Source organism: Lynx canadensis, chromosome D2 (genome assembly GCF_007474595.2).
Source record: "Lynx canadensis isolate LIC74 chromosome D2, mLynCan4.pri.v2, whole genome shotgun sequence".
NCBI lineage: Eukaryota > Metazoa > Chordata > Mammalia > Carnivora > Felidae > Lynx > Lynx canadensis.
Window position 1 is genome coordinate 32,407,457 of NC_044313.2, and position 12,214 is coordinate 32,419,670.

Consider the following 12,214-nt stretch of genomic DNA (forward strand, 5'->3'; position numbering starts at 1 on the left):
GGACGGGGGTGGAATAGGGAACCCTGGCCTCCAGGGGATTTGGAGACAGAGGCCTGCCTCCCATGTTGACAAATCTTGCCATCAATCTGGTCCTTCACATGCTCTTCACCTCCAAGTAGGAGGCAGTTTTACCTGCGTAACTCTATTCATTGAGCCAGCAAACTTCTATGAGGCAACCAAGTCAGATGCTGTGCTGGTTATAATTTAACATGGATTTTGTGATTATTTGATTAATTATTATCTCTTCCACTAGACTATAAGCTCCATGAAAGTAAGGACTTTGCCAGTCTTGCTCATTGGCATAAACCCAGGACCTAAAATAAGAGTAGATGGTCTGTTTTGTATCTTAAAATCCTCATATATGGACAAAACATAAGAAACTCTTAAATATGCAAAACAAACAGAGGGTTGCTGGAGGGGTTGTGGGAGGGGGGATGGGCTAAATGGGTAAGGGGCATTAAGGAATCTACTCCTGAAATCATTATTGCACTATATGCTAACTAACTTGGATGTAAATTTAAAAATAAATTAAATTAAAAATAAATAAAATTTTTTAAAAAAGAGTAGATGGTCAATGACTATTTGTTAAGTGAATAAGTTGAGTGAATGAATAATAAAATGCATGCAACGACATATGAAATCCAGGCCCTGTCCTCAACATGCTTACCACCTCAGTAGCTGGGCAAGTAAACAACACATCAGTACAAGAAGGAGTTCTTGTGTTTTTCTAGATGTGGCGTGGGCATGAGGCCACTACTTCTCCATTAAGGCAGAATCCAAACTGGGTCAGGTAGGAAGATGACAGGACTGCATCAGCAGAATGGGAGGGTTGACCTGGGCTGGGTTAGACAAGGGTGGGTTAGATGGGAAGAAGCAGGGATAAAATGGCAATTTGTCACCAGGCAGACAGGCTGCAAAGATGATAATATATGATCTATCAATTGCTGAGTGTCCACAGTGGGCCAGGACTCCTGCTCAGCACTTCACGTTTGCATTTATTTATCCCAATTAATTCTTGCGGTAACCCATGAGATACTGAGCCTTGTGCAAGAGAACCTCAAAGGCCCTCATTTTGTTTATCTATAAGATGAGGATAATCTTTCATTCCTTAGAGCAGTCCTGGAAGAAAAAATGGAAATGATTTTTAAACTGCAAGCACTATATTAGAATGATAGAATTCCTCAGGACTTGGTCCTTGCCCTCTTCTTGCTTTTTACCCCTTTCCTATAATCTCATATACTTCTAGGACTTCAATACATCAATGACATAAGAACCATATCTTTAGTCTAGACCCATACTGTTCAATAAGGCAGCCCTTGACATAGCCCTTGTGGCTATTGAGCCCTTGAAATGTTGACTGCAGGTGACCCTTGAACAACACAGATTTGAACTATGCAGGTCCATTTATACATGGATTCTTTTCAGTAAATACAGTACAATACTGTAAATGTATTTTCCCTTATTATGATTTTCTTTTTTAAATTTATTTATTTAAATTCAAGTTAGTTAACATACAGTGCAGTCTTGGTTTCAGGAATAGAACTCAGTGATTCATCACTTATATATAATACCCAGTGCTCATCACAAGTGCCCTCCTTAATGCCCATCACCCATTTAGCCCATCCCCTGACCTAATTACCCCTCCAGCAACCCTCAGTTTGCTCTCTGTATTTAAGAGTCTCTTGTGGTTTGCTTCCCTCTCTGTTTTTATCTTATTTTTCTTTTCTTATGATTTGCTTCTTTCTTTCTTTTCTTTCTTTCTTTCTTTCTTTCTTTCTTTCTTTCTTTCTTTCTTTCTTTCTTTCTTTCTTTCTGAGAGAGATAGAGAGCACAAGTGAGGGAGGGGCAGAGAGAGAGAGAGAGAGGACACAGAGAAGCAGGGATTGTGCTCACCCAAGTGGGGACTTGAATCCACAAACTGTGAGATCATGACTTGAGCTGAAGTCAGATGCTTAACAACTGAACCACCACCGAGGTGCCCTCTTCTTATTTTCGTAACGTTTTCTTTTCTCAAGCTCACTTTATTGTATGAATACAGTATATAACACATACAACATACAAAATATGTGTGAATCATATTTTATGTTTATGTTATTGGTAAGGCTTCTGGTCAAGAGTAGGCAATTAAGTTTTTGGGGAATCAAAAGTTATACATGGATTTTTGACTGTGTGGCAGGGAATGGTACTCCTAACCACCCATGTTGTTCAAGGGCCAACCATAGTCTGTATTAACATGTGACTTAAGTTAAAAATTGCATTGGATTTTGAAAATAGCATGAAAAAAGGAATGAGAAATGTTTCATTAATAATTATTTTGATGGAATGTTGAAATAATATTTTGGATATAATGAATTGCACTACATTAAAATTTAATTAATGCATTTAATTAATTACATTGTTATTAAAATTAATTTCACCTCTTTCTACTTTTTAAAAGTGCTGCTCCTAGAAAAATTAAAATGTGGCTTGCATTATACTTCTCATAAGCAGTGTGGGTCTACACCTCTTCTATGAGGTCTAGATCTGATTATCCAACTGCTTTGACATTTCTCCTTGGATGTCCAAGACTTCAAAAACAAAAACATTTTTCTTCAGAAACTTAACTCAAAACCTTCTCCCCCTTCCAAATTACTGTAATAGCCTAGTCTCCTACATCTGCTCTTATCCTCCCACCCTCTACTTCATTGCAGCCAGAGTGATCTCTGCAAAACACAAATCTGATGTTACTGTCCTTCCCATTGCTCTTAGGATTAAAACTAAAATCCTCAACCTGATTTGCAAGAAACAGACTGCACCACCTCTCTCACCATCTTTATCTGTGAGATTCTTGGACTTGCTTTCCTTTTGCCTGGAATACTCTCTATCCATCTCTACCTCAGCTAACTTCCTCTTATTCATTCATTCATTCATTCATTCATTCATTCATTCATTTATTAAAGTAGACTCAAGCCCAGTGCAGAGCCCAATTTGGGGGATGAACTCACAACACTGAGATCAAGACCTGAGCCAAGATCAGGAGTTGAATGTTTAACCGGCTGAGCTTCTCAGGTGCCCCTAACTCAGCTAACTTCGAAAAGTAAGGTATGTTCATTCCTTTAAAAAAAAAAGGTGTTTTTTTTTTTAATGTTTATTCATTTTTGAGACAGAGACAGAGAGACAGAGAGCATGAGTGGGGGAGGGGCAAAGAGAGAGGGAGACACAGAATCTGAAGCAGGCTCCAGGCTCTGAGCTGTCAGCAGAGCCCAACACGGAGCTCAAACTCATGAACCTTGAGACCATGACCTAAGTTGGACACTTAACCGACTGAGCCATACAGGCACCCCTAACTCAGCTAACTTCTAATCATCCTTCAAACATTATTGTAAATGTGATTTCTTTCAAGGAAGACTGCCTGGCTTTCACTTGGTGGCATTCATCACAACTATAATTAATAATTTGTGCCATCTATTAAATGTGTTTCCTTCCCCAGATAGTAAGCTCAATCATATCTATACTGGCTTCCCAATTGTGTAGCCCAGTGCCTAACACAAATACTTTTTTTTCAACGTTTTTTTATTTTTTTATTTTTTTTTATTTTTAAGACAGAGAGAAACAGAGCACGAACAGGGGAGGGGCAGAGGGAGAGGGAGACACAGCATGGGAAACAGGCTCCAGGCTCCGAGCCATCAGCCCAGAGCCTGATGCGGGGCTCGAACTCACGGACCGCGAGATCGTGACCTGGCTGAAGTCAGACGCTTAACCGAATGCGCCACCCAGGCACCCCGCCTAACACAAATACTTAATACATAATTGTTGATACATGAATCTGTGAACAAAGATCTGCTAAGTAAGGTATGGTCATAAAGAGATGATGTTATATATTTTTATTTTATTTTAATTCCAGTATAGTTACATACAATGCTATATTAGTTTCAGGTGTAGAATATAGTGATTCAACAATTCTACACATTACTCAGTGCTCATCATGATAAGTGTACTCTTAATCTCCTTCACCTATTTCACTCATCTCCCCACCCAACCTGCCCTCTGGTAACGATCAGTTTGTTGTCTATAGTTGAGTCTGTTTTTTGGGTTGTCTCTTTTTTGTTTGTTTCTTAAATTCCACAGATAAGTGAAAATATATGGCATTTGTCTTTCCTTGACTCATTTCATTTAGCATTATACTCTCTATCTTTAGCACTATCCATGTTGTTGCAAATGGCAAGATTTAATTCTTTTTATGGATGAATAATATTCCATATGTATGATATATATATATCATATATATGTGTGTGTTTTCCACAGTGCTTTCCACAGTGGATGTGCCAGTTTACATTCCCACCAATAGTGCACAATGGTTCCCTTTTTCCACATCCTCGCCAACACTTGTTGTTCTTTGTGTTTTTGAGTCTAGGCATTCTAACAGGTGTGAGGTGATATCTTGTAGTTTTGATTGACACATCCCCGATGATAAGTGATGTTGAGCATCTTTTCATGTGTCTGTTGGCCATCTGTATGTCTTCTTTAGAGAAATGTCTGTACACGTCTTCTGTCCATTTTTAATAGGATTATCTGGTTTTTTGGTGTTGAGCTGTATAAGTTTTTTATATATTTTGAATAGTAACACTTTACTAGATATGTCATTTGAAAATATCATCTCCCACCCAGTAGGCTGTTTTATTTTAGTTTTGTTGATTGTTTCCTTTGCTGTGCAGTTTTTATTTTGAAGAAATCCCAATAGATTATTTTTGCTTTTGTTTCCCTTGCTTCAGAAGACATATCAAGAAAAATGTTGCTACAGCTGATGTGAAAGAAATTACTGCATGTGTTCTCTTCTAGTATTTTTATGGTTTCAGGTCTCACATTTAGGTCCTTAATCAATTTTGAGTTTCTTTTTTGTAGTCCAGTTTCATTCTTTTGCATGTGTGTGTCCAGTATTCCCAACACCATTTGTTGAAGAAACTTCTTCCCATTGCACATTCTTGCCACCTTTGTCAAAGATTAATTTACCATATAATTATGGGTTTGTTTCTGGGCTCTTGATTCTGTTCTATTGATCTGTGTGTCTATTTTTGTGCCAGTACCACACCATTTTGAAGAGTACAGCTTTGTAGTATATTTTGAAATCTGGGATTCTGATATCTCTGGTTTTGTTCTTCTTTTTCAAGATTGCTTTGGTTATTCAGGGTCTTTGTGGTTCCATACACATTTTTGGATTGTTTGTTCTTGTTCCGTGAAAATACTATTAGTATTTTGATAGGGATTGCATTAAATCTGTAGATTGCTTTGGGTAGTATGGACATTTCAACAATATTGGTTCTCTCAATCCATGAGCATGGAATATCTTTCATTTGCTTGTGTTATCTTCAATTTCTTTCATCAGTGTTTAATAGTTCTCAGAGTACAAGACTTTCACTTCCTTAGTTAAGTTTATTCCTAGGCATTTTATTTTTTTGGTGCAATTTTTTTTTAATTTTTTTTTCAACGTTTATTTTATTTTTGGGACAGAGAGAGACAGAGCATGAACGGGGGAGGGGCAGAGAGAGAGGGAGACACAGAATCGGAAACAGGCTCCAGGCTCCGAGCCATCAGCCCAGAGCCTGACGCGGGGCTCGAACTCACGGACTGCGAGATCGTGACCTGGCTGAAGTCGGACGCTTAACTGACTGCGCCACCCAGGCGCCCCTGTTTTGGTGCAATTGTAAAGGGATTTTTTTCTTACACTCTCTTTCTGTTACTTCTTATTAGTGTATAGATATGCAATGGATTTCTGTATATTGATTTTGTATCCTCTGACCTTACTGAATTCATTTATCAGTTTTAGTAGTTTTTTGGTGGAGTCTTTAGGGTTTTCTATATATAGTATCATGTCATCTGCAAATAGTGAATCCAATTCCTTACCAATCTGGATACCATTCTTCCTTACCAATCTGGATACCATTTTGTTTCTTGTCTGATTGCTGTGGCTAGGACTTCTAGTACCATGTTGAATAAAATCGTGAGTGGACATCCTTGTCTTATTCCTGACATTAGGGGGAAAGCTTTTCACTATTGAGCTGTTAGCTATGGGGGTTTTTTTAAAGATATTATTTTTAGGTAATCTCTACACCCATAGTGGAGCTTGAACTCACAACCCCAAGATCAAGAGTAACATGCTCTACTGACTGAGTCAGCCAGGCATCCCAGCTGTGGGTTTTTTATATACAGTCTTTACTATGTTTATGCATGTTCCCTCTAAACATACTTTGTTGAGGGTTTTTGTCATGGATGGATATTATACTTTGTTGCATTCTTTTTCTGCATCTATTGAGATGATAATATGGTTTTTATCCTTTCTCTTGCAGATGTGATATATCATGCTGATTGATTTGTGAATATTAAACTACCTTAAAGCCCAGGAATAAATCCCACTTGATTGTAGTGAATGACTTAATGTATTGTTGGATTTGGTTTGCTAATATTTTATTGAGGATTTTTGCATCTATGTTCATCAGAGATATTAGCCTGTAGTTGTCTTTTTTTGTAGTGTCTTTATCTGGTTTTGGTATCAGGGTAATGATGGCCTCATAAAATGAATTTGGAAGCTTTCCTTCCTCTTCTATTTTTGGGAATAGTTTGAGAAAAATAGGTATTAGCTCTTTAAATGTTTGGTAGAGGGGCATCTGGCTGGCTCAGTTGGTAGAGCATGTGACTCTTGATTTTGGGATTGTAAATTCAAGCCCCATGTTGGGTGTAGAGATTATTTAATAAAATCTTTAAAATACACACACACATACCTACATACATAGATGTTTAGTAGAATTCACGTCTTAAGCCGTCTGGTCCTGGATTTGTGTTTGTTGGGAGTTTTTTGATTACTGATTCAATTTCTTTGTTGGTAATAGGTCTACTCAAATTTTCTATTTATTCCTGATTCAAATTTGGGAGGCTATGTTTCTAGGAATTTGTCCATTTCTTCTAGGTTGCCCAGTTTGTTGTCATATAATTTTTCATAATATTCTTTATATTTCTGTGGTATTGGTATTTCTCCTCTTTCATATTTTGATTTTGTTTATTTGAGTCATCTCTCTCTCTCTCTCTCTCTCTCTCTCTCTCTTTGATGAGTCTGGATAAAGGTTTATCAAGTTGGTTGATCTTTTTAAAGAACCAGCTCTGGTTTCATTGATATGTTCTATTGTCATTTTTAGTTGCCACTGAGTTTATTTCTACTCTAATCTTTAATATTTCCTTCCTCCTACTCGTTTGGGGTTTTGTTTCTTATTCTTCTAGCTCCTTTAGGTGTAAGATTAGGTTGTTTATTTAAGATTTTTCTTGTTTTTTGAGTTAGGCCTGTATTGGTATGAACTTCCCTCTTAGAACAACTTTGCTGCATCCCCCAAATTTTGAACAATTATGTTTTCATTTGCATTTGTCTCCATGTATTTATTTCCTCTTTGATTTCTTGGTTGACCCACTCATTGTTTAGTAGCCTGCTCTTTAACTTCCATATTATCTGTGCTCTTTCCAGATTCTTGCTTGTGGTTGATTTCTAGTTTCAGAGTGTTGTAGTCCAAAAAGATCCATGGTATGACTTCAGTATTTTTTAATTTATTGAGACTTGCTTTGTAGCCTAATATGTGATCTATTCTGGAGAACATTCTGTGTGCACTTGAAAAGAATGTGTACTCTGAGGGCACCTGGGTGGCTCAGTCAACTGAGTGTCTGACTTTGGCTCAGGTCATGATCTCGCTGTTCATGGGTTCCTGCTTCCTACTTTTCTTACTCCCGCCTATGATCTTTCCTTACCACTCAAAGAGATCCTCCTGGATCTGGATTTCTGTTTCCTTCCGTAGATTCAGGAGGTTTTCAGCTATTTCTTCAAATAAATTTTCTGCCCCCCTTTACACTCTCTTCTCCTTCTGGGAGCCCTATAATGCAAATGTTTTTATGCTTGATGGTGTTGCTGAGTTCCCTAAGTCTGTTTTTATTTTTTTCTCCCATTCAGCTTGATGGCTTCCCATTACTCTGCCCTCCAGGTTACTGATCCATTCTTCTGCTTCCTCTAGTCTACTATTTATTCCATCTAGTGTATTTTTTATTTCAATTTGAGTACTTCATCTCTGATTGGTTCTTTTTTTGTTTTCTATTTCTTTGTTAAGGGTGTCACTCTTTTCTCAAGTCCAGTGGGTATCTTTATGACCATTAATTTAAATTCTCTGTCAGGCATATTACTTATCTCTGTTTTTTATCTCTTACTGTGATTTTGTTCTGTTCTTTTCTTCGGGACAAATTCCTCTGTCTCCTCATTTTATCTAATTCTCTGCATTTTTTTCTTCTCTGTGTTAAGAAAGATAGCTACATCCCCTGTACTTGAAAGTAATGGCCTTATAAAGAAGAGGTCCTATAGTGCCCTGGCGTGCAGTGTTCCCTGTTCACCAGAACCTGGCACTTCAGGGGTGTCTCCTATGTGTGATGCATGTGCCCTGCTGTTGTGGCTGAGCCACTTTTTACTTCAGTCCAATTGTCTGCGATGGCTCTCTTTGCCTGTTGTGGGCAGGGTTTGGTCCCTGTGCTGTTAGTGGACCAGTCTGGGGCCACCTTTGGCTTGAGTTGAGTCAGACCAGGGGTTGGCCAGAGATGCATTAGCACAAACTGCAGGGTGTTTCTTGTGTTGTCTTCTGAGAGACTTTCATTGGTTGACAGTCAGACCAGATATCTGCCCCAGCCCACTGGTAGGGCTGCAGGCAGACTGGTGTGTGTGGTTATCTTTTCTCCCTGGGGCAGGAGTCACTTTGGAGTGGTGCTGGGTCATCAGGGCTGCTTACACATTGCTAGGCTTGTTGCACCACTTTGGATGGGCTCTGGTCAAGGGCATATTGGACGGGGCAGGTACACAGAAGAATGTGGGGCTGGGGGCCTGGGGCACACAGCATTAGCAAGGTTTGTGTAGGTCTGCTGTGGAAGGGGACCTGTAGCCACCAGAACCAAGGCTGGCTGGATTAGAGGGAGTGGATCCCAAGAAGCACTTGGAAGCAGGGTGGGTTGTGTTAGCAAGGTCTGTTTTGATAGACCTGGAGTGAGACACCTGCATGTCCTCAGGAGAACACAAGGGTGGGGGCAGGCTGTTAGCAAGTTAGCTAGTGTTGGAACAGTGCTGGTTCACAGGTGTCCATGTGTTTATATTGGGAGGTGGGGGAGGGAGATGGCATCTACCAGCTCCTTTGTTCCTGGAGAAGTCTCTCAATGATCCCTACCCTTCCAAGCATGTGCTCTGAGATTAGTAAACAAATCTCCCTCCTGCACACCCCAGGTGATTTTCAAACTGCCGCTTCTAGGTTGTATCTCCAGGGGCTGTTTGTTGTGCTATCTTTTTAAGGCTGGGGACTTAGTTTCCTCTCACCATCCCAGCTCTTCCAGAACTGAGCTCACTAATTTTCAAAGTTCCAGGTGTAGGCCCCTGCTTCACATGCAGGATCCCCGTGCCTGAGGCGCTTGGTGTGAGAGTCTTGTCCTCTCCCCTTTCCATGCCTGTATTGTTCTTCCCTCCCACAGACAGTCGCACAGTTCCATTTAGCTTCTAAACACATCTCTGCCCTTCCTACCCTCTGCAATGTGGTCCCCTTCTCTACATTTAACTGTGGAAAGTCTGTTCTGCCAGTCTTCAGATCACTTTCTGGGTTACTTACACTGATGTAGGTGTTATCTTGTTCCATGGAACAAGATGAGCTTAGGGTCCTCCTACTCCATCTTCCCCAGAAGTTTGATGTTATACATTTTTCAAACAAATGTACCAGGTACAAATATCAAAATAAGTGTTATTCTTTAAATCATTTTTGAAAGGAAATAAACTGATTCCAACAAACTACTCAAAGCACTCAAGTAGCTCATGATATTTGGGATGATCCTGGTATTAGTTTACAAACCACCCAAGAAAAGAGTCTCGTTTATTGCTCCTTATTTTAGATTATATAATATTTAATCATACACCTTATTCATCAAACTTAGTTTTGAATGATTTAAGAGATATTATCAAAGAGTATGCTCCAAAGCAGCAATGTCCAATTAAATTTTCTGCGGCAATGGAAATGTTCTACGTCTGCACTGTCCAATTTAGTAGCCACCAGCCACATGAGGCTATTGACTACTTGGAATGTGGCTGGCACAATTAAAAGACAAAATCTTTTATTTTAATTAACTTAAGTTGAAATAGCTGTATAGGGCTAATGACTATCAAATTGGGTAGCATACATAGCTTAAAGCCATCACCAAAGACAAGTGCCTAAAATACTTTTGCCCTCAATATATGCCAGCAATCTTATTTAAAATTAATGTATGACCTTAGTAAATAGCTAACTTGCATATATAAATTGATCTTTGTGTTAAATAAACCAGTGATATTGCTATGAAGATTCATTTCATATGCCAGTGCCTACTCTTCAAATACTCATACTTTTTATTTAAAGACTTTGTTCCATTTTGTGGGTCCAATACAACACAGAATCACAACAGAGTCAATGGTGACCACTGTGATTGCAGAAGTATTCTTTGGGAACACGGAGCTCAGGTCTGTCATGGATTTTGCCTCCTAGACAGTCCCCCTCTCCAATGATGCAATAATGAACATGTAAAAAGGTCAAATCAAGAAGGCATGTACTTTTGGAGCTGGTAAACAAATAGCAGAACTAAGATGTCACGAGACTTCAACTGTGAGTGAAGTTTTGCCAAGAGAGCCGACATCACTCAACATTAAAAGGCAAGAGACCATCCACAATGAGATAATATCAGCCTTCTGTGCTGACAAAGGGGCTGCTGTGCACAGTTCCACTGAGTTGAGTTTGTGTTGCAAAGGAATGCCAATGTAATATCCAGGCCTCTGCTATACAGCAACTGATTTGGGTGGGTGGCAAAAGTTTTAGAAGCCCGGCATATGCATCCATCTTTCCAGTCTCACAGTTTAGTAACTTCAAATACAAGAAAATATACTTTTGAAGATGTATTCCAGAGCCTCCATGGTCAAGTTAACTTCTGAACATATGTACAGTTCATGTACATACGTGCCAATATGTACAACATTAGCATATTGATATATTCTGGGCCATTTTAGTTTTATTTACTTGTAGATTAATTTCAATGAAAGTTTAAAAAGGTGTGTTTACAACATAAATTTACATTTACCATATGCTTATTACTTAACAGATTAAATAATGACCACATTATAAGGTACTCATGAGACATTCATGTTTTAGAAATTTTACTTTGATGAGTTTGAAAGGAAGCAGAAATAAATCACAACAGAGTTAATGACCCTAATTATTTTAAAAAATTTATTTATTTAATTCAAGTTAGTTAACATACCGTGTAGTATTGATTTCAGAAGTAGAACCCATTGATTCTGTCACTTACATATAACGCCCAGTGCTCATCCCAGCAAGTGCCCTACATAATGCCCATCACTCATTTAGCCCATCCCCCCAACCTACCTCCCCTCCAGCAACCCTCAGTTTATTTTCTGTATTTAAGAGTCTCTTATGGGTTGCCTCCTCTGTTTTTGTCTTATTTTTTCCTTCTCTTCCCCTATGTTCATCTGTTTTGTTTCTTAAATTCCACATATGAGTGGGGCACCTGGGTGGCTCAGTCGGTTAAGCGTCCGACTTCGGCTCAGGTCATGATCTCACAGTTCGTGAGTTCGAGCCCCACATTGGGCTCTGTGCTGACAGCTTAGAGACTGGAGCCTGCTTCAAATTCTATGTCTCCCTCTTTCTCTGTTCCTCCCCTGCTCATGCTCTGTCTCTCTCTCCTTCAAAAATAAATAAAAACATTAAAATTTTTTTTAATTCCACATGAGTGAAATTATATATTTGTCTTTCTTTGACTGACTTATTTCGCTTAAATAATACACTCTAGTGCCATCCATGTTGTTGTAAATGGCAAAATTTCATTCTTATTTTCAATGATATTAACTAGCTCTTCAAATGTTGGAAATTTCCCAAGAAATCTGTCCACCCATGAATTCATTTCAAATTACTATAACTCGATACATGTATATTTTCTTTGCATTTTTAAAACTGATTTTGCTTCTTTCTTTAGTATTTTGGAGATGAGGAACAGATCTTCTCCACATTCTTTGACCTTCAAAGTGCTTTATACAATGCTAATAAATTTTATTATTTTGGTGACAGTAGTAATTGAACAAGAAGAACAAAGAGTACAGTGTTGTGACACATCCACAATGAAACAATGAGTAAGAAGTAGAGAT

At 38.7% G+C, this 12,214-nt stretch overlaps 1 protein-coding gene across 2 annotated transcripts in view; it reads right to left on the minus strand.

The window, feature by feature from the left end:
- The window catches only part of ENTPD1 (ectonucleoside triphosphate diphosphohydrolase 1), a 90,014-nt gene that overhangs the window by 31,452 nt on the left and 46,348 nt on the right, over nucleotides 1-12,214 (minus strand). The gene's annotated exons all lie outside the window — the stretch shown is intronic.